At 45.4% G+C, this 22785-nt stretch overlaps 3 non-coding genes and 1 pseudogene across 3 annotated transcripts; 2 read left to right on the plus strand and 2 right to left on the minus strand.

Moving 5' to 3' along the window:
• Nucleotides 1-1235: 1235 nt before the first annotated feature.
• On the minus strand, nt 1236-1309 carry trnat-agu (transfer RNA threonine (anticodon AGU)). Its single transcript has one exon. It is a non-coding gene; the product is annotated as a tRNA-Thr (tRNA).
• A 4456-nt stretch (nt 1310-5765) lies between these two features.
• trnav-aac (transfer RNA valine (anticodon AAC)) lies at nt 5766-5838 on the plus strand. The gene has a single exon. It is a non-coding gene; the product is annotated as a tRNA-Val (tRNA).
• A 3500-nt stretch (nt 5839-9338) lies between these two features.
• Nucleotides 9339-9410, plus strand: trnaq-cug (transfer RNA glutamine (anticodon CUG)). Its single transcript has one exon. It is a non-coding gene; the product is annotated as a tRNA-Gln (tRNA).
• A 10632-nt stretch (nt 9411-20042) lies between these two features.
• On the minus strand, nt 20043-20151 carry LOC131130303 (5S ribosomal RNA; annotated as a pseudogene).
• Between the last annotated feature and the right edge of the window lie 2634 nt (nt 20152-22785).

The raw sequence follows: 22785 nt of genomic DNA on the forward strand, positions 1-22785 counted from the left end.
TGAATGTTGACAAAACAAAGGAGATCATCGTCGACTTCAGGAGATCCAGACCCAGCCACACTCCACTCAGCATCAACGACACAGCCGTAGAAGTTGTGAACACAACCAAGTACTTGGGGGTGCATATCACGGACAACCTCGGCTGGTCACTCCACACCTCCGCTCTGGCGAAGAAGGCACAGCAGTGACTGCACTTCCTGCGGCGGATGAGAAGAGCCTCCCTCTCCGCTCCTATCCTTACCACCTTCTACAGAGGGACCATCGAGAGCCTGCTGACCAACTGCATCTCCGTCTGGTCTGGGAGCTGCAAGGCCTTGGACTGGACGTTACTGCAGAGAGTGGTGAGGACAGGGGAGAAGATCATCGGGACCCAGCTCCCCCCCATTAAGGACATAGCAAACAGCCGGTGTGTATCTAGAGCCCATCGGATCTGCTCTGACCCCACACACCCCCAGCATGGACTGTTCTCTCGCCTGGCATCGGGGAGAAGGCTCTGCAGCATCCGCTGTAGGACGACCAGGTTCAGAGACAGCTACTTCCCCCTGGCCATCAGACTGCTGAATGCCAAATAAGCCCCTCTACCTTTACTTACATTATTATTATTTATTTAAATTATTTAAATTATTTGGGCAATTTACTGGTCACGCTGCACTTTACATTATGTTGTTCATATTTGGTGTCTATTCTATCTATTTATTTTCCACATTATTATTATTATTATTATTTATTATTACTTATCTTCTTTTGTGTCTGTTATTATATGGGAGCCAGGCAACGACATTTCCTTGGCAATTTCACTACTGTGTTTTTGTGCAATGACAATAAAGGGAGTCTATCTATCTATCTGATAGATGGTAATGGTAATCATGCCCGCGTGGCAGGCGAGTTTCTTTGCTTGTCTGACGTCTGTGTCGCATCCTGCTTGTGTCAACAACACGCGCCCGGCCCCCGCTTGGCAAGTGAGAATTCTACCACTGAACCACCAATGCCACGTGGGGACACACTGTAAGCGAAAAAAATTCAACTGTCAAGTGGATGAGCCTCTGCAAAGTGGCGCTGAATGACAACACATCACAATGTCATACTCTTTGGATTCAAGCACCTTCTGGTGTAATGGGATCCAAAACAATCATGTCAGCTGTGGATGCAACGTCAATTCGTTCTTGAAGGGCAAGTGACAAAAAGAAGTACATGGTTCACAAATCAGCTGCCAAAGTTTCACTGACCAAGCACCCAGGCACTGCTGGGATTTGAACCCAGGATCACCTGTTTACTAGACAGGCACTTTGACCAGCTTAGCCACAGTGCCAGCAGTTCATCTGGCACCAACACAAAAACAGTTCGCCAATGGGGAAAAATGTTCATACAAGGGAGGGAGTCCAAAGTCCAACAAATGTGTGAATTGAGAGTCCCTGGGTGGGCTCGAACCACCAACCTCTCAGTTAACAGCCAAACGTGCTGACCAATTGCGCGACAGAGACTACAACAGCATGACTGCAGTCAGGTTTCACTAAGTGCTGTCCACCTTAACTCTCCGGTGGTCCGGTCTGTTACGTTTCAGGTGTCATTCTGAATACTGCCCTTTCGCAGGAAAAGAGCCTTCGTACTTTTTCAACATGAGCTCTAAAGAAAGGTATAAGCTGAGATATACTACATTGGCCGGGAATCGGACCCCGGCCTCCTGCTTGGCAAGCGAGAATTCTACCACTGAACCACCATTGCCACATTGGGAAACACTCGGAGAACAAATTAAATTGTCGAGTGGATGTGCCCCTGCAAAGTGGCGCTGAATGACAAAACATCACAATCACAACACACACACGGGATGCCAGGGGAGGCCGAGTACTAACAGAGCTGAGCGAGAGGGCATAAGAAAAAAATTTGTGACCTTGTGGTGGTTACCCGACAGCACCAAGGATATGGTGCGCGTCTGATGCGTAATGCATGCCAGGTGATGTTCATCTAGAGAGCGGACATTCTTGTGGGGGACAAGCTCAACAGTAGGAATGTTGAGAGAACTGACCAGTCCGCTATCAATGAAGTTCTCGTCCGCCCCAGAGTCAATTAATGCTGTGGTAGGAGAAGCTTCCCCCGCCCAGGATATCGTACCTTCCACCTGAAGTCGGCCCACCAAAGCGGATGACGCAGCCGGTGTGGTTGGAGCGGGCAGTGCCAGCAGCTGGGGAATATCCCTGGTGGAGGAAGAGCGTTGGCGTGCTGGGCGAACTGGACAGCGGGAAATTGTGTGTAGGACTCCCACAGTACAGGCACAGCCACAGGCGTTGACGGTGACTCCTCTCCGCTGACGAAAGGCGACTGGCTCCCAGTTGCATGGGGACGACACTCCCGACGTCATCAGACGGCGCTCCACTGCTGGAGCAGGGAGGGAGGAGTGGTGCCGGAAGAGCCCCAGGAGGAGGGATATGGAGCCGATGTGTGGGTCGGAGAGGCTCCGCCCTCTGCTGTGTGCTGCGCTCCTGCAGCCGGTTGTCGAGTCGAATGGATAGCGACAGAGAGCGGCTGGAATGACAAGGCGCTGCGGAGCGCATATCGGGCGAGAGTGTATTTTGTTAGTCATCACCCTTATATCCATTTGCTTAGACAATAGAAAGTGTTTGAATGTGCTGAAGAAGGAATGTTCCCGTGACCCTAATCAGAGACCCTCAGCGACCCCCAGGTCCTGGAGGTGCTTGGATGCACCAACAGCGACTCTGCAGATGCTCATGTTAATCCTGCAAGAATGTGTTAAGATAAGAACTCATAAAACATTACAAGTAATTGCTCTCACATACACACACACATAGACAAACAAATACAGCTCGTGCAACTGCCTTCTCCACCCCCCCCCCCCCTTAGAGTTGCACGACCATGTAGTAGGGACCCCCGAAAGAGAATAAAAGGAGAGGAGTGTGAACTGCATATTCAGAGTGGAGCGGCATGTCACTGGGTATGTGGTTTCACTCTCCTCGCTTCGAGCAACTTTGAATATTGTTGTCTGTCTCTTCTGTATTTCTGGATTTAAGTGTTTTTAAATGTGTCACAGGAGTTTGAACCTGACACTTACTCTACAAATCAGTGGTAACCGTGGATCAGGATGAGGTCCCCAAACGACGCCAATGTCTGTGACAGCTGATGTCAAGGATCAGCTGATCAGAAGATACTTCGTTTGTGTGCGGGGCCACAAGTCTTTCCAGTTCCAGTTAAAAGCCAGGCTCCTCATGTAGTTTCCATAAAGTACCAAGGGATTGTCCTGTTGCCCTCGTATTTTGAAAGCAAAAAGGAGGCGTTTGCAAGTGGACCTCAGACCTGGTCACCTGAACAGGGACTTGAATCCCGGACACTCAGATCAAACGTTTCATGTTCAGGTGACCGGCTCAACCTTTGTCTTGTCTGACCACAAACTTTTTTTGTCCAGAAGATATTTGGATTGTCCATGCGGGTAGTTTAAGACCTCAGTCCATCTTGGGGGTGGACATTTCGGGACTGGGGCCTCTTCATCTCTGCAAGCCCTCGGTGGAATTGTTGGGGTCACCTTGATGCGCTACTTGAGAACAATAAATCACGTACTGGGTTTCTTCACTATTCCATGATAAGAGACCAATCTAGAGAACGCGGCCAGGATTAGGTTTGGTGTATTTGTCTGACGCTGAGGGATAGATCCTGGACTCATTTCCGATCCCACGTCTCTTTCACAAAATACAAAGGATTCCTTGGAGAATGCAGGTATCGACTCTGCTACTTCTCGCATGCTAAGCAAGCACTTTACCATTTGAGGTAATTCCCCTGGTTTGGGGTATTTGTCGGATGCTAAGGGGTAGATCCAATCCCAACATCTCTTCTACAAAAGGCAAAGAGCTCCTTGAAGACTGCGGGCATTGATCCCACAACAAGAAAGACAAGGTGCTAGAGGGGAGAATGCAGTTAGGACTGGGTTTAGGTTAGGACTGGGTTTAGGGTGATACCGATGGCTGTGTTTGGCCTAGATATCGGGATTGTGGCCCGGATTAGTATTCGCTACTTGGGAACATTTCATCAAAAAAACAAAGGAGTTTATGGAGAATGCGGCCATTGATCCCGCTACCTCTCACATGCTAAGTGAGCGCTCTACCATTTGAGCTAATTCCCCTGCTGATACAGCGTTGGCAGAGACGGTCCAGTCTCATAACTATTTTGGTTCCTTTGCTGGACTACGTCAAAGCGACACAGTCTCTACCTATCAGAGTGCAGCCATGATGCAGTCCCTGGTGGTCTAGTGGCTGGGACTTGGTGCTCTCACCACCGCAGCCGTTGTTCGATTCCCGGTCAGGGAACTGACATTTGGTTAGGTTTTGAGTGGAGATAGGATTTGTCTTAGTCCTCGGTCGAACGGTTCGGGTCATCTTTCAGCGCTATCTGTGAACTGCTGTCACTGCACATAAAAACAATTCCAAGTCCGCCAATCGAATCCCGGTGTACCTCCTGATGGTCTTTACGTCTTTCATAAATGAGGTGTTAAAATGTGAATTTTCAAAAGGAACAAAGACAATCCATCTGCAACCTGGTCAACGGACACGTAAACAGTGCAGGTACCCTCCTTTGTGTGGCTCCATTTAAGTGTCCTCCGTTGTCAGCGAACCTCACAAGGTCACAGTTTTTTCCTGATCAGGGCACCGTTTTGGGTTGGGTGGATGAGTGGTCTAAAGAACCAGATTAAGGCTCCTTTCGCTCAGGAGCCACCTGTAGAAATCCCGCAGCTGTCATTTTCCTGGTCAGGTCCATTATCCACGACTGGAATGATTTGGTAGCAAAGGACTGTCAGATTGTACAACACAGCTGAGCACTTGGAGAAGAAGATGAATAGAGGTCTTGTTCTCCCGGACTGTTTGTTGCAACCACAACCCTGCTCAAGGTTCAACGTGACATACAAAACAGGAACTCCCCATCTGGGAATCAAACCGCGCAATCTTCCATGTGACAGGCGGAGATACTGGCCACTATACTAACAAGGGCTGCTGCTGAGTCGATGTAGTGTCGATTGGCCAAAGCGGGATTCAGAACAGGCTTGTGGCCCATGACCGTTTTTATGGTAGCTGGAGACTTCAACCAGTGAAATCCTTCCCATTTTCTGTAGCTCTTATCCTCATCAACGGACTGTATTCCCCACCCGTTACCAGCATGGGGACATTCCAACTCAAGATGAGAACACACTGGACCAGGTACACAGCAACATACGTGGCACAGACACAGCTTCACCCTGCCCCCACTTTTACCCACGACTGAAAAAGCAGAACACCACCTCAGAAGCTGAAATACTCACTTAGGAGAACGTTAGACTGAAGTTCTAAAGGTCCCTGGTTCAAGCCCGGTTTTCAGAACAATCCCTGTTTATGTTGTGACTTGGCAAATAGTTTGAAAAGGCTTTTTGGCTGGCTGAAAGGACCTTAACTTCATTCTTCAAAAGGCCAGACATCCAGCCATCCAGACAAGGTTAGAGGAGGTTACAAGCCTATTTACACACCATTGACTCCAAGGGCACAAGTTGAGTCCACCGAGATATCAAAGTGACCCCGAGGGTGGCTAAGGTGTTTCTTTCAAGCCGCGATTGTGATGTCTTGTTTTGTTGAAGAAAAGCCCATTATTTCTGGAACAATTTTCCCTACAAAGGAGACATCTTTGTCCATTTGGACAATTGTCAATCTGCCCCCACTTTGGACACATCGTCGTGTTTCATTGTTTGGCAACTACTTTGTGACTTCAGCAGTCCCCTTAAAAGCCCCTTCTTTCGGGTTTCCATAGTGTCGTGGTTATCACGTTTGCCTAACATGCAAAAGGTCCCCAGTTCGAAACTGGGTGGAAACATGGCCTTTCAAGTCCTTCTTTTACAAAAAAAGTCAAGGTGACAAATAGGAACAAGGACATGTGCTTGATCTCTGAAGGGACTTGAACACTCAGATTTAAAGTCTGATGCCCTACGAAGTGAGCCCCCAGGCCTTTGGTCAAAAGACTTGTTTTTATGTATTTGGAATGAAATGTTTTCAGCATGTTGAACAATTTTCAACAGGAAAGATATCTTTCAGATGTATCAATAAAACTGCTAAATCGCCCAACATGGGGCTCGAACCCACGACCATGAGATTAAAAGTCTCAAGCTCTACCCACTGAGCTAATCGGGCCTTTTGCTGCTCTCGATATCATTTTTTGACGTGGCCATCCTGATGTTTGATCAATTCCACAGCTGACCTATTTTTTCAGGTAACAAAAGGATGGCCAAGCGGTCGAAGGCGCTGCATTCAGGTTGCAGTCTCTAATGAGGCGTGGGTTCAAATCCCACTTCAGACAGTGCGGGGCTGCAAGTCTTTCCAGTTCCAGTTAAAAGCCCGGCTCCTCATGAATTTTCCATAAAGTACCAAGGTGTTGTCCTGTTGTCCTTGTATTTTGAGGGCAAAAGGAGGCGTTTGCAAGTGGACCTCAGACCTGGTCACCTGAACAGGGACTTGAATCCCGGACACTCAGATCAAAAGTTTCATGTTCGGGACCAAATGGTCCTTCGAGCCGAATATCTTCCCAGTGACCTGCAAGATTCAGAGGGAGGCAGGGATGTTCTGTGCCTGTTCTGAACCAACAAAGGTTGACTTCTTGATGGGTCATCAAGGTCCAAAGGGTTTACTTAACTAGTTTCAGCCCCACATTGGGCGGTGCAGCACTTTTGGTGATACATCGTCAAGATTTCTTTCCTGTGGAAAATTGTGCAACATGCGGAAAACATTTCATTGATGAAGTGGAATCGATGCCTGCATTCTCCAAATGGTATATTGTGTCTTTTTCCTGCTAAACAAGCATTCTCCATCTCCAACATCGTACCTGATACTTTGATTAATTGCATCCTAATGATGTTTCTTAAAAACACAGGTGGTGTCAAAGCTACTGCATTGGTATAGGCCCATTAGGATGGGATTCAAACCCATGCACGCAGAACACAATGGATTAGCAGTCCAGCACCTTAACCTCTCGGTCACCTCATCTCCTGCAGGACCTTTGTTGACATGGTCTTGTTGACTGAAAATGAGTCCCAACATCTGAATTAGTGTTTAGTAATGCAGAAACTGTGGTAGCCTAGTTAGAACCCAACCTTAAACTCCAGGTTATTTTGTTGAATGGCTAGTGGCACAGTGGATGACGTGTTGTCTACGGGTTAGACAGCTGTAATCATATCGTGGTTCGTACTCATTGTTGTGTCCGCACCAACCCTGGGTCATGGCAGGTGTGTGTTGCTTTTGTTATTGTCTTGTCTAAAAAGTACTTTTCTCTCAACCCAATTGTAGTCTTGGTGAAACAGTGACAATCCAGAAGCTAACCTTAAATGACAGGTCCTTTTGTTGTACGAATAGTGGGGCAAAGGATAACTCATCTCAGAAGATTCAAGTTTCAACTCCTGGCTAGCTAGCAAATCTTTTCAATTAACCAGACTCTAAAATTCAATTTTTGCTCGCAGACGAATTAGAAGCAACTGGGAGCAGCAATCAGCACCTTCGAGTCAGAGTTTTTGGTTCTTGCCCGGAAAAGGATAACTCTGCTCACGAGGTGCTCGGGTGTGTTGTACAATCTGACAGTCCTTTGCTGCCAAATCATTCCAGTCGTGGATAATGGACCTGACCAGGAAAATGCCAGCTGTGGGATTTCAACCAGTGCCCCCTGAGCAAAAGGAGCCTTCATCTGGTGCTTTAGACCACTCATCCACACAACCTAAAACGGTGCCCTGATCAGGAAAAAACTGTGACCTTGTGAGGTTCGCTGACAATGGAGGACACTGAAAAGGAGCCGCACAAAGCAGGGTACCTGCACTGTTTACCTGTCCGTTGACCAGGTTGCAGATGGATTGTCTTTGTTCCTTTTGACAATCCACATTTTAACACCCCATTATTGAAAGACGTAACGACCATCAGGAGGAGTGAGGTTTATTGTGAGGACCTTTAGAACTCCAGTCCAACGCTCTCCCAAGTGGGCTATTTTAGCTGCGATGGGGGGTTCTGCTTTTTCAGTCGGGGCCTAAAGTGGGGGAAGGGTGAAGCTGTGCCATGTACTGCCGTCTTCGCCGACATGGCCGACATGGCCTCGGTACTGTGGGCGACGAGTTCGCCTCCAAGTGGGAGGTTGACGATCTGGCGACTCTATCTCCAGTCAAAACCTAGCCAAATGTCAATTCCCTGACCGGGAATCGAACCCAGGCCGCAGCAGTGAAAGCGCTGAATCCTAGCCACTAGACACCAGGGACTGCTTTAGGTTTGCACTCAGAAAGGCAGAGTCTGTGTCGCTTTGACGTAGTCCAGCAAAGGAACCAAAATAGTTATAAGACTGGACCTTCTCTGCCAATGCTGCAACAGCAGGGGAATTAGCTCAAATGGTAGAGCGCTCGCTTCGCATGTGAGGGGGAGCGGGCTCAATGCCCGCATTCTCCAAAAGCTCTTTTGTTTTTTGTGATTAAATGTTCCCAAGTACCAAACACTAATCCGGGCCCCAATCCCGATATCTAGGCCAAATACAGCCATAGGTATCACCTTGTCTTGTCTTGCTGTGGGATCAATGCCCGCAGTCTTCTAGGAGTTCTTTGCCTTTTGTAAAAGCGATGTTACGATCGGAAATGAGTCCAGGATCGATCCACGTGGTAGACCCGCGTCCGATTCAATGCAACAGGGCTGTTTTCATACCTTTCATCGTGAAAAAAAGTGCCAAGACCGTTTTCAGGACCAACTGATGACCTCTGAATTCGATCAGAAACGTCACACCTCTCGACCTGAGACTCTCCACCTGAGACTCTCCACCACAAGACTTGATTATCTAATCCAAATTCTGTCGATAGTGGCATTCTCAGCCACAACCTCAATGAGACGCCGTCGAACGCTCGGCCGTACTCACTAGCCTCAAAACAGCAAGACCTTCGATAGCTCAGTTGGAAGAGCGGCGTACTGAAGTGGTTCAAGCTGGCATCCTTAGGTAGCTGGTTCAAGTCCGGCTCGAAGGACAAGCCCTTTGCTCATTTTATGTCTGCCAGAAAAGAATGGCAATACCGTCTTGTCTGAAGGACCTCCGCTTCCCTGTCGATGGAGTTGGACTTGAGTCTTTGTCACGCAGTCTGAAATTGGCAAACTGAGAAATTCTGATTGAGTGATCAATGCAGTTTGTCTATTTGAATACATTTCATCTCAACTCCTGTTGGAAAAGGACAGCCATTTCCGTGAGAGCACAAGACCCCTGGATTGTACCCAAAAATACTTTGTGCTCATCAAAGAGGAAAGTTGGTGTCCTGGTTTGCAAAGCCTCCATTGTTACGCCAGAAGGTGCCAGTCACATCCAAAACAAAGGGTTCCATGGTGTAATGGTTAGCACTCTGGACTCTGAATCCAGTGATCCAAGTTCAAGTCTTGGTGGAACCTACTTGCCTTGCAGCAATCGAGTGTTTGGACTGTGTCTTCCTTTAACAGTAAGAGTATGATGACTTATTGACTTACTCTACAAATCAGTGGTAACCGTGGATCAGGATGAGGTCCCCAAACGACGCCAATGTCTGTGACAGCTGATGTCAAGGATCAGCTGATCAGAAGATACTTGGTTTGTGTGCGGGGCATCAAGTCTTTCCAGTTCCAGTTAAAAGCCAGGCTCCTCATGTAGTTTCCATAGAGTACCAAGGGATTGTCCTGTTGCCCTCGTATATTGAGGGCAAAAAGGAGGTGTTTGCAAGTGGACCTCAGACCTGGTCACCTGAACACAGTCTTGAATCCCGGACACTCAGATCAAGTTTCATGTTCGGGTGACCGGCTCAACCTTTGTCTTGTCTGACCATGAACTCTTTTTTTTCCGGAAGATATTTGGCTTGTCCATGTGGGTAGTTTAAGACCTCAGTCCATCTTGGAGGTGGACATTTCGGGACCGGGGCTTCTTCATCTGCAAGGAGAAGTACAGTAGGCCAGAAGATTTTGTTTTCATTTTGTCTTCATTGAGTTGTCCTCATCTATCAAGGAGGAAACCAACCTCTTTTATCCTCCTACTGTGGTCAAGTCCAGAATGCCAGAAGATTCCTCCTCCCTCATCCTCAACACAAAGAGAAGCGACACAGTCTCTGCCTTTCTGAGTGCAGACCTAAAGCAGTGCCTGGTGATCTAGTGGCGTGGATTCGGTGCTCTCACCGCCGCGGCCCGAGTTCGATTCCCGGTCAGGAAATTGACATTTGGATAGGTTTTGACTGGAGATAGGATTTGTCTTCGGCCTCGGTGGAATGGTTGGGGTACCATGAAGAGATACTTGGGAACAATAAATCACAGACTGGTTTTCTTCACTACAGGACAAGAGACTGGTCTAGAGAACGCAACCAGGAAGAGGTTTGGGGTATTTGTCTGATGCCGAAGGGAAAGATCTTGGACTCATTTCCGATCCCACACCTCTTTCACAAATTACAAAGGATTCCTTGGAGAATGTGGGAATTGATCCTGCTACCTCTCACATGCTAAGCAAGCGCTCTACTATCTGAGGTAATTCCCCTGCTGCTGCAATGTTGGCAGAGAAGGCTGCAAATTTTATTGAGATTATACAGAGCACTCCTGCTGAAATTTTACCTGCACCTTGTGATTTTATCGTTGATAATTTTAACAGTAAACTGAAGTCAACTCTGGACTCAGTAGCTCCACCTGTAACAAAAACAATAAAAAGGAAACCTACACCCCCGTGGAGAAATAACGATGAAATCAATAAACTGAAAAGAAAATGCAGGAGTACTGAGAAAAACTAAATTGACAGTTCATTACGAGATTTTATGTCAACAACTCAAAACCTACAATAATACAGTAAAAAAGGCACGAATTTCCCATTTCTCACAACTCATTACCAACCATAAAAACAATCCCCGGTTCCTCTTCTCCACCTTTAATATTTTAACAGGCACACATTTTAATAAAGTTTTTAAGACACTGAAGGAAGAGATTGTTATTTGTGTTGTCCTGAGCTGACCCACATGGTTACGCAAGACACGTTTTGTAAAATGGGGATGATCTACCTGAACGGTTTATCAATTAAGTGGTGGTTTCAGCTCAGGCCACAGGGTGGAATGAAGGAAGAGATTGTTATTTGTGTTGTCCTGAGCTGACCCACATGGCTATGCAATGCATGTTTTGTACTTGTTTTTTACACTCATATACTTGTTTTTGCGACAGCTATATAACTTGCTTCGCACACTTTTTGAGTTTTCACACTTATATAACTTGTTTTTAACTTGTTCCGGCAACGGGATAAATATTATTCCCACATCCTGATAACGAACTAGAATGTTGTGAGAAACGAACTAGAATGTTGTGAGACATTGAGGTGCCTGAGGCAGAGGACGGAGGTGATGACTCCTCTCCTGCGGAGACAGGCTGGCCACCTGTTTTCGCACGGGCGAGTCTATAAAGCATTTGTTTTCTCAATCCCGGTGGGAGTCTGCTGTGAACTGTGCACGAGTGTCCAGCTTTCGGTTTCCAGATTACTCTACCGGGGTGTTTTTGGCTCTCCGCCCTCTGTCAACGGTAAGGTATGCTATTCTGGATCTGAACTGTGTTGATTGGAGTGTTATGTGGGGGCATGGGGGTGACAGCTTGTGTCTAGCATAATAACTCATGATGGGAAATGTTGTGAACTGCTGTGTGTTTTATCATTAAATATCATTAATATACATACAGTCGTTGTTTGTGATCAGTTCTCTGCTGCGATCTCTCCGAACCTGTAACAGGCTATTTCATAAAACAGACACCAACAGACGATCTTTGTGAAAACTTTGCAGACCACTTCAGAACTAAAATCAAGGACATCAGATCCTGCCTGTTACCCCAGAAAGTTTTGCCTGTTACCACACCTGGACTGTTGTCCTTGCCTGAGGAGAGACTGGAGAGTTTTGCCCTGGTTGATGCAAGGACACTTGGTCGGGTTTTCTCCCAAGTAAGCCCAACAACCTGCCTTTTAGATCCAATTCCCACATCACTCTTAAAATCACTTTATGGATTCTTTGAGGATCAGTTTTTAAACATCTTGAATTGCTCTCTTCAGACGGGTGTCTTCCCCACCGCCTTTAAAACGGCGGTGGTGAAGCCCCTTCTGAAGAAGAGCAATTTAGACCCCAACAATTTTAATAATTACCGACCTGTATCCAACTTGCCGTTTTTAAGTAAAATTTTAGAAAAACTGTTTTTTCTAGAATTTTAGAAAAACCAACTTAATGACTTTTTAAACAAAAATAGCATTTTAGAGAAACATCAGTCTGGCTTTAGGAGGAACCACAGTACCGAGACAGCACTTTTAACGATTTTAAACGACATCAGGTGGAATTTAGATAACAAAAAGCTCACAGTCTTGGTTCTACTGGATCTAAGCTCTGCTTTTGATACAGTGGACCATCACATTTTATTAAATAGACTTAGATACCTGGTCGGCCTCTCTGGTACTGTTCTTAACTGGTTTTGTTCTTATCTCACAGGCCGATGTTTTTATGTAAGTATGGATACATGTTCCGACTCTGTTAAAAATTTGGGCGTGATTTTTGACTCTGAGCTAAATTTTATCCCACATATCAAAAATATAACAAAAATAGTTTTTTATCACCTTAAGAACATAGCCAGAGTCCGCCCGTTTCTCTCTCAGGCCAGTACGGAGGTGCTAATGCATGCTTATAGTATATCCTGTCGTTTAGATTACTGTAATGCCCTGCTCTCTGGTCTTCCCAAAAAAAAGTATTTTAAATCTCCAATTATTACAGAACTCAGCCGCACGTGTGCTGACGAGGACCAGAGGGCGGGAGCACATTACACCGGTTTTAAAGTCGCTGCATTGGCTCCCCGTCCGCTTCAGGATCGATTTTAAGATTCTCTTACTGGTTTTTAAATGTCTTAACGGCTTTGCCCTTTCTTATTTATCTGATCTGCTTTTACCATACCAACCCCCGTGGACCCTGCGGTCCTCCGGCACTGGCCTTTTAGCGAAACCAAAACACAGAACAAAAACCCACGGTGAGGCAGCATTTAGCCACTATGGCCCCCACCTGTGGAACAGCCTGCCGGAGAGCCTCAGGACTGCGGAGACTGTTGATATTTTTAAAAGAAGATTAAAGACGCACCTTTTTAATCAGGCTTTTAACTAATATTGTTGAGCTTTTATTATGTTTTCATCCTTTTAGTCCGATTTTATGTTCTTATTCTTCAGCTTTTAACTCCAGTGTTTTGTTTTTATCTTGTTAGTCCTATTTTATGCTTTTAATCTTCAGCTTTTAACTCCAGTGTTTTGTTTTTATCTTTTTAGTCATATTTTCTGCTCTTGGTCTTCAGTTTTTTAACTCCAGTGTTATGTTTTATCTTTTAGTCCTATTTTATGCTCTTAGCCTTTAGCTTCTAACTCCAGTGTTTCCTCAGGGGGGTCCTCCACACTGGGGGCTGTTCGGGTATGCTGAGGGGGTGCCATCCTTGGGTCCCTTCGACACGGCCGGCTGGGGGTTCCTCCCTTTAATGTGGGGGTCCGCCCGTCTAACGGAGTCCGGGGGCCCGGGTGCTGGTCCTCCGATGGCACGATTTGATTTGAAGGTCCAGTCTCAGAACTATTTTGGTTCCTTTGCTGGAGTACGTCAAAGCGACACAGTCTCTGCCTTTCAGAGTGCAGCCATGATGCAGTCCCTGGTTGTCTAGTGGCTAGGACTTGGTGCTCTCACCGAATCGATACCCGCATTCTCCAAGGAATCCTTTGTATTTTGTAAAAGAGATGTGGTATCGGAAATGAGTCCAGGATCTATCCATCAGTGTCAGACAAATCCCCCAAACCTAATCCAGTCTCTTGTCATGTAATAGTGAAGAAACCTAGTTCGTGATTTATTGTTCCCAAGTAGCGCTTCAAGGTGACCCCAACCATTCCACCGAGGCCCAAGACAAATCCTATGTCCAGTAAAAACCTATCCAAATGTCAATTCCCTGACCGGGAATCGAAACCGGGCTGCGGCGGTGAGAGCACTGAATGCTTTTTTTTAATTATTATTATTATTTTCATACATTCAACATACTTTACACATCAATTCTGAATTTCAGTCCCATTTCTTCATTTATATACACCATTGTATTCCCTTTGACAAAAGCATGATAGAATTCCCCCTCCTCCAAGTAGTAATACAAAATGGAAATGTCTTTTTTCATTATACTTTTAAAAATTTGCCATACATCCGCATTTCTCTTGTCATAGTGAATCATATTTCTTTGTACTTTAACAGCATATCTTGCATGGCTCAATGTATAGTTCAACAGATTTGCATTACATTCTCCCACCCTTTTATTTACACCAAATAACCACAGTTCTTTCCAGTCCATGTCCCTTACAAATCTTCCTCCCCAACAACTCGTTATGAGCTTTCTCATTTTGTCAAAATATGTTATTAACCCTTCACATTCTATGAACTCATGCATAAATGTTTCTACCTTCTTTTCACATACTTCACATTCTTTGCTTACATTCTCATCAAATTTGCTTATAATTAGATTATTGAATATTCTATTGTGTCTTAGCATGAAGTCCATGTGCTCACATTCACTGGTGTTCCATTTCACTCTCATATTTGCCCATATTTTCTTTACATCCATTCCTTCTATTGCTTTTTCCCACACTCTTTCCGATGCCGGCCTTCTAACATTCTCTCCTTTAAAATATGCATACAATATCTTAGTTTTTACATTCTCCAGTCTTTTCTTACTTTTCCCTTCTCCCACATAGAGTTCCAGCTCACAGTCATCCCCCACCTTATGCCCTCTTTCAATCATCATTATCCACTCCCTCGGCATCCCATCTTTGATTTTGCCCATCACTTTTTCCACCTCTCCCACCCCAATGTCATCCCCCCTCAATTTCACTTCATCCACCATCACCTGTGCTGACATGAAACCAGGTACATATTCATACACTATATCTCTAACTTTCCTTATACCTGCCCTCCTGATCAGCATATTGTCCATCATTCTTCCGTCGCTTGTGATTTTTGGATTTAAGAAGAGAGGTTGTTCCCATATTTGTTTTAGATTTTGACATTCATAGCTTATGTTCTTTACAAACTCCCCCCATGCACTCAACACCTCTTTGTAAAACTCACTCCATTTAACATTCCTTTTATCATTTTCATGTATACACCACTCTCTCCGCACCCCCCACATTGACTGATTGCTTCCTTCAGAAAAGCCTTCCACACGTGATCATTCTTAGCAGCTAAATAGTTTGCCATTGTCTTCACCCTCATTGCCTTCTTTTTGCATTCTAGACTTACTAGTTTTAATCCACCATCCTTGTATTCGTTCTCTAAAACCTCCCGTGCTATTCTGGCCCCTTTCCCGTCCCACAAAAAGTCATTCACCAACCCCTCCACTTCTTTCACCACTCTGTCAGGCACATCCAACACTCTCATTGCGTAGATCATTTTACTCATTAGCAGTGCATTCACCACCACCACTTTCCCTTTTAATTTTAGTCCTCTCTTTTTCCAAAATTTCAATGTATTCTTCGTACTGTTTGTTATTCCTTCGTACTGTCTATCCCTTCCTTCTACTCCCTCTATCCCCACATTTATCCCTAAGATCTTCATATAGTCCTTCTTCACCTTTAACCCCATCTCATTCTTCCCTGATTCACTTACTCCTATATACATCATCTCCGACTTCGCAATGTTGACCTTTGCCCCCGATGCCCTACCATAGGCTTTTATACTTTCCAGTACTTCTCCTACACTCTCCTCATCTTTTACTGTGATAGTTGTGTCATCTGCATATTGGTATACTAAGCTCCTCTGTCCTCCTGGTATATTTATCCCTCTAATATTATTGTTCCCTTGCAATAGCCATGCCAGCGGTTTGGCTGATAGAGAGTATAATAAGGCCGACATCGGGCAGCCCTGTCTGACAGACCTTTCTAATCTTATTGACCCTGTTAGAACGTCGTTAACTTTTATAACGCTTACAACATTTTTATACATTCTTTTTATCCAGCCTACCAGCCTATCTCCAAACCCTATTCTTTTAAGTAATGTAAATAAATATTCGTGATTCACCCTGTCAAAAGCCTTATTTAAATCTATGCTCATGATAATCCCTCCACCGCCTTTTTTCATATAATCAATTACATCCTTAATACTACATATTGTGTCTGTGATGTCCCTCCCAGGTATGCCGTAAGATTGTGTTTTTCCTATAATGTTCCCTATGAATCTCTTTAACCTGTTTGTGATTACTTTTGCCAGTATTTTATAATCATTATTCAACATACTAATTGGTCTATAGTTTTCTAATTTTTCCCTCCCACCCTTTTTATATACTAAACTTATAACCCCCATTCTTATACTATTTGGCATCTCCCCTGTCTCCTCCATCCACTTAAATAATCTATATAGTACTGGAGTTAGTATGGTTTTAAACTGTAAAATTCTCCTATCAGTCCATCCGAACCTAGACTTTTATTCCTTTTTAATTCGCTAATTGCTCTATCTCTCTCTCTTCTATCTATTTCTTTTTCACTTATTAATTTATCTCCCTCGCTGACCTTGACCCTCACCTTTTCGAGAAGCTGTTCCATGACTCTTTTGTCGACCTTTTCCTCTTTAAATAGGTCCCACATAAAACTGCTCTACCCTCTCCACTATTCCAAATCCATCTGTGATGATCCCCCCGTCCCCATCCTCTATCTCCCCTATGAAGCTCTTTTTCTGGTTTGTTTTTTCCAAGCCCAGAAAATATCCACTACATTTTTCTCCCTCAATCACATATCTTGCTCTACTTCTCACCATCGCCCCTCTACACTTCCTCTCCTCTATATCCTCTAATTCATATTTTAGGGCTATGTATTTTGTTAGATCACTTCCCCCATTGTCTATTTTTTCATTCTCCTTGTCCAGCTCATCCCTCAGCCTCCTTTCTCTTTCTTTCTCTCTCCTGCTCTTATCTCTGCCATATTTTATGCTCAATATTTTAATTGCTCTTTTGACCCTTTCCCACCATTCCCCCACATTATCCTCATACATACTATCATTCATCCATATTGCAATGCGTGTCTCCACTTGATTTTTATATTTAGTGTCGTGCAGTAGGCTTCCATTCAAACACCACACCCCGCCTCCCCTCCCCTCCCTCCCTTGTGATAAAGTCAAACACACAATTGCATGATCGCTGATTGCAGTCATCTTATATTTGATTGATCCTATCTTGTTTAAGATGTTTTCTTTTGCCCAAACCAAATCTATTCTGCTTTGTTTGAGCACCCCCCCTACCACTTGTTTCCTTGTGAACACCTTCCCTGCTGGGTTTCGTTCCCGCCATACATCCACCATTCCATTTGCTCTCATATTTTGCAGTAGAACCCCCCTTAAGCTGTCATCCCTGAACCTCATCCCTGTGCACACATCCAACCTCCCACACCACACATTGAAATCCCCGACCATCACATAGTTCTCTTCCATGAACTCCTTCAAACTCCCAAAAAACCTTCCTTTCCCTCTCATAGATGTTCCATAGCTGATATGTTTTGCCACCATAATGAAACTCAATCCCTAAAACCCTCCCCTTCCCATCCTTCCCACACTCCTTTACATCTTCCACCACTCCCTTCCTAACTAATATTGCCACACCCCTCGCATTCTTCTCTCCATTATTAACAAATATTTCCCCAATCCACTCTTTCTCAATATAATCTATAACCCCCCCCCATCCCAGTTAGTCTCTTGCAGACAAACGATGTCCTCTTTACATATTTGCATTGCATAAAGCAGTCTCTCTTTATTTCTTAGTCCGTTCCCATTGAATGAGGAAAGCGTCAGCATTGACTTCATGTGAGAAGGAGAAAAGTCTGACACCCCCCACTTTTAATTCTACATTAATCTGATCAGTTTCTTTGTCTCCTTCCGATCAGCTGTTCTCCCCTTGATCTCCTCTTGCACTGTCAAACCCTCCTGCCCCTTATCCGACTCCTCACTTGGGAATGATGTAATGTTCCCTTCGTCTCTTCCCCGTTACCCTTTTCTCCCTCACTCGATACATCTTTTAGACTCTCTCTAGTTTTACTCGTTGTTGCCCCACACACTTCCAGCTCCCTTTCCTCTCCCCAGATTCCCTCAATCACCTTGAACCCATCAATCACTCTCCTCCATCTTTCTTCCCCATGATTATGCCTCTTGTCAGCAATGTCATTCTTACTTTCGTTGACTGTGTCCTCTCCTGTTGTCTCGTCTTCTCGTCCTGCTGTTAGCTCTTCCACACTCTCTTCATTCCCGTCGCTCCTTTTGCGCTTAACCTCTGCTGTCCCATTTGCGCCGTCCTCACGAACCCTCACGGACTCTGTTCCTCGTCTTCCATCCTTGCTGCTGCAGTGATCTTGACGTTCTGAGGCCTTTGCCCTTCTTCCTCCTCCATGCTGACCGCCTCTGCTTGGATTCTGCCTTCCGGCATCTCCTCATCTCCTGCTGGGTCGCTTGATTGACGGCACTCCCTGGCGTAGTGGCCCTGTGCACCGCAGCTGAAGCACTTGAATTCCGGGCACTCTCTTAGGATGTGCCCAGGTTGAATACAGAGCCTGCACACCTTGACCTGCCTATCGTGCATCACCTTGAAATATTCTTCCCCTTCAAGTGTTGAGAATTTGGTTGCGAAGGGGAGTGAGCGGACCCTTTCATTGAATTTGACGCGGCAGAAGCGTGTGCCATCCAAAATGTTTGTTCCTGGCCACTTTCTCCTCTTTATTGGTGACACAACTGTCACTCCCCAGTCCTCCAGTTTCTTAATTATTTCACTGTCTTCAGTATTGAAGGATTTCATGTGTGTTTGTCTCCTATTCTTTGTGTCTCATGTATGTTTGTCTCCTATTTCTTGTGTCTCACTCATATAACTATGCACTACATTTAATCAAGTAGAACCAAGTAGCCTTGGGCAAATCACAGGACACATAATCGCTTTCAGGCACATACAGTTCCGGAGCTCTCCTACACATCCACAATTTTGACTAACAACAGATAACGGGGGAGCATGACGTCGGCAGCCACGGCCTGTCGATAACGGCTGGCTTCACCACTCCACCCCGCCCACCCTGTGTTGGTGAGAAGACGTCGGCCGAGGAGAGGAGGGGGCCACCTGTGATGCGCCAGAGATCTACCGACATTTCTTAGCATAATAAAAGCCGGGCAGGGACAGTTAGCTGTACTCATTTGTTCTGACCTGTAAGTAAAGCCTACGTCTCTGCAGGTGTTAGGGAAAGACTTATGAACCCGGAGCTCCGTGTAATCTGACTGGTCTGAGAGGAAACCATATAACTGACAAGTTTGTTGTCATCTCTTGCCTCCAACACGACACCCACAGGAATCACTGACCTAAGAACAGGTGGTCAAATTCCAACAGTATATACCGGGTGACTTAAAAAAGAAACAGTCAGTTCATCTCTGCATGGTTCAGAGGCAATTAACCTGCAATTCTGGATTCTTAGACCATCCAAGACCTTCTTTTTACCCTCCATATCCTTCATTGTGACTTCGTATCTATTTCTTCCTTTAATTCTGCATCCTGTCATGGTTCCACAGTTTAGAACAATTCCCTTGTCCAGTGGTGCAATGGCCCCCTCACCCACGACTTCCACTGCCACAGCTAATTGCCTAGGATAGGCAGCAGCCTTGTCTGATGGCTCCCTGCCTACCAGCTTGACTTGTGCTCCTTGTTTAAAACAAAAAGTGCCCCTCCCCCCACCAGCCACAAATTTGGGGGGTGGGGGAGGACAGGGAGGGGGGAGCGGACCCACTCCCTGAACATTCACAAAAGAGAATTTTTAAGAAAAAAAAACACTTTCAATAGAAAAGAAAAAACTGAATATATCTAAAAAAATATCTCTCTGTGATCTACTCTGCAACTGCTCTCACCGTTTTTTTTCAGGGAAGTATGGCTGTAAGGTGCCAGGTCAACTGAAAAGATCCTATTTGAAGGCGATGCAGACTAGACTCCAGAAAAAAAGTGTCAAACAGCACCCTCTGCTGTCAGGCAAGAGCAGAAACCATAAAAAGCTTACAGCACCTGGTATTCCCAGGCGGTCTCCCATCCAAGTACTAACCAGGTCCGCCCCTGTTTAGTTTCCGAGATTGGGGGGTTTCAGGGTAGTATGGCCGTAAGCTGCCAGGTCAATGTCAGGTTCAAACTCCTGTGACACTTTTAAAAAACACTTAAATACAGAAATACAGAAGAGACAGACAACAATATTCAAAGTTGCTCGCAGCGAGGAGAGTGAAACCACATACCCAGTGACATGCCGCTCCACTCTGAATATGCAGTTCACACTCCCCTCTTTTTATTCTCTTTCGGGGGTCCCTACTACATGGTCGTGCAACTCTATGGTGCGGGGGGGGGGGGGGGTTGTGGAGAAGGCAGTTGCACAAAATAATACCTGTATCTACATTTTATTCATAACATAACATTTCCCTCCTGTTTATCACGCTTTTATCTGTTTGCAGTCGCTCCTAGGCTGTCCTCTCGGTTTTTACCTCGCAGGTCATTTTTGTCAAAAAATGTGCTTACATCTAAACGGAAGTGTTCTCGTCATCTGAGTCAAAGTCCAAGTCAGAAACAAGTCAGGCATATCCATAATGGTTGTCCGAGTCATCATCACTGTCATCGCTGACACCTGCCACCAGTAGGGGGTACATTTCATTTACCTTGTTGTCATTGGTGCCATGGCTACATCCACAGTCCATGTGATTGTAACCTTCAAGATAGGGTTAGGGTATTCCCAGGTGGTCTCCCATACAAGTACTAACCACGCCCCTGCTTAGCTTCCGAGATCTGACGAGATCGGGCGTTTTCAGGGTAGCATGGCCATAAGCTACCAGGTCAACTGAAAAGATCCTATTTGAAGGTGACGCAGGCCAAACTAGACTCCAGCAAAACATGTCAAACAGCGCCCTCTGCTGTCAGGCAAGAGCAGAAACCATAAAAAGCTTACAGCACCTGGTATTCCCAGGCGGTCTCCCATCCAAGTACTAACCAGGCCGGCCCCTGCTTAGCGTCTGAGATCGGACGTTTTTTTATTTTTTTATTATAGAACTTACAACAGTACATCACAGATCTGCGTTTTTTTTAATTATTATTTTTAAAAAAATCATATATATATATATATGTATATTTTTAATTGTTGTCATTATTATTATCACTATTATTTTTGATTACTATTATAATGTTTTTTTCCCTGTCCTCTCTCTAGCCTATAAGTTGAACATTATTTTGCCATTGTCTGCTACTGAGATTAGGCTGCTCCCTTCTGTAAAAGAGTTCTCGAAGCTTTCTTGGTTGGCGGCCCGGCATATCGACATGGCCTTCTTTACATTAGCCTCAAAGTATGTCCATACGGGTATCTTCTTCTTTGTGAGGTTCCGTCTCAGCCATATGGCGTACCTCGCATGGCTCAGCATAAAGTTCCATAGGAATGGAATGGCCTTTATTGTCATTATACAAGATGTACAACAAAATTGGAGAGCTTCTCCTTCCAGTGAAGTAGTCAAGTTTAAAGAAACAAAAAATATATATAAAGTAGAGAAAAAAAAACAATTTAACAAGATATATACAAGATATCCAAAATATACACAAGTATTGCACAGGAGCATATGCAGGAGCAGATATATTAATTTTAGTGCAATGATCAATGGGTCATAGTGCAAATAATGTCTGGTGTATACAGATGAGTAAAGTTACATATGAGTGTATTGTAATGGTTGTTAAATAAATAAATATGATTGAGTAACAGTAACAGGCACGGTGGTCTAGGGGTTAGCGCACAGACCTCACAGCTAGGAGACCAGGGTTCAATCCCACCCTCGGGCATCTCTGTGTGGAGTTTGCATGTTCTCCCCGTGCATGCGTGGGTTTTCTCCGGGTACTCCGGTTTCCTCCCACATTCCAAAAACATGCTAGGTTAATTGGCGACTCCAAATTGTCCATAGGTATGAATGTGAGTGTGAATGGTTGTTTGTCTATATGTGCCCTGTGATTGGCTGGCGACCAGTCCAGGGTGTACCCCGCCTTACGCCCGAAGACAGCTGGGATAGGCTCCAGCACCCCCCGCGACCCTCGTGAGGAAAAAGCGGTAGAAAATGAATGAATGAATGAATGAATGAGTTAGTAACAGAGGCAGTGATGGAAAATATTGCACATTTGTACGTTGTATGTCTGAGTTCAGGGTGGTGATGGCTCTTGGGAAGAAGCTGTTTCTCAGTCTGCTTGTTTTTGCCTTGATGCACCTGTAGCGTCTGCCGGAGGGCAGCAGGTCAAACAGCTGAGCACCGGGATGTAAATTGTCCTTGATGATGTTGCGAGCTCTGCTGAGGCACCGGGTGGAGTAGATGTCCGTCAGGGAGGGGAGAGGGCAGCTGATGATGCGCTGCACTGCCGTGACTGTCCTCTGAAGCCTCCCTCTGTCCACCTCAGTGCAGCTTCCGTACCAGGTGGAAACGCAGTAGGTCAGCAGGCTCTGGATGGACGAGTGGTAGAAGGCCAGTAGCAGCTCCCTGTTCGGGTTGTTCCTCCTGAGGACTCTCAGGAAGTGTAGACACTGCTGGGCCTTCTATATGACAGCTGTGATGTTGTCTGTCCAGAAGAGGTCGCCGGAGATCTGGACTCCCAGGAACCTGAATGTGTGGACCCTTTCCACACACTCGCCATTGATGTAGAGGGGGGGGCGGGTCACTTCTGTTCCTTCTGAAGTCCACGATGATCTCCATTTGTTTTTTGCGTGTTCAGGGCTAGGTTGTTGTCGGAG

The sequence above is a fragment of the Doryrhamphus excisus genome, chromosome 5 (genome assembly GCF_030265055.1).
Source record: "Doryrhamphus excisus isolate RoL2022-K1 chromosome 5, RoL_Dexc_1.0, whole genome shotgun sequence".
Lineage (NCBI taxonomy): Eukaryota > Metazoa > Chordata > Actinopteri > Syngnathiformes > Syngnathidae > Doryrhamphus > Doryrhamphus excisus.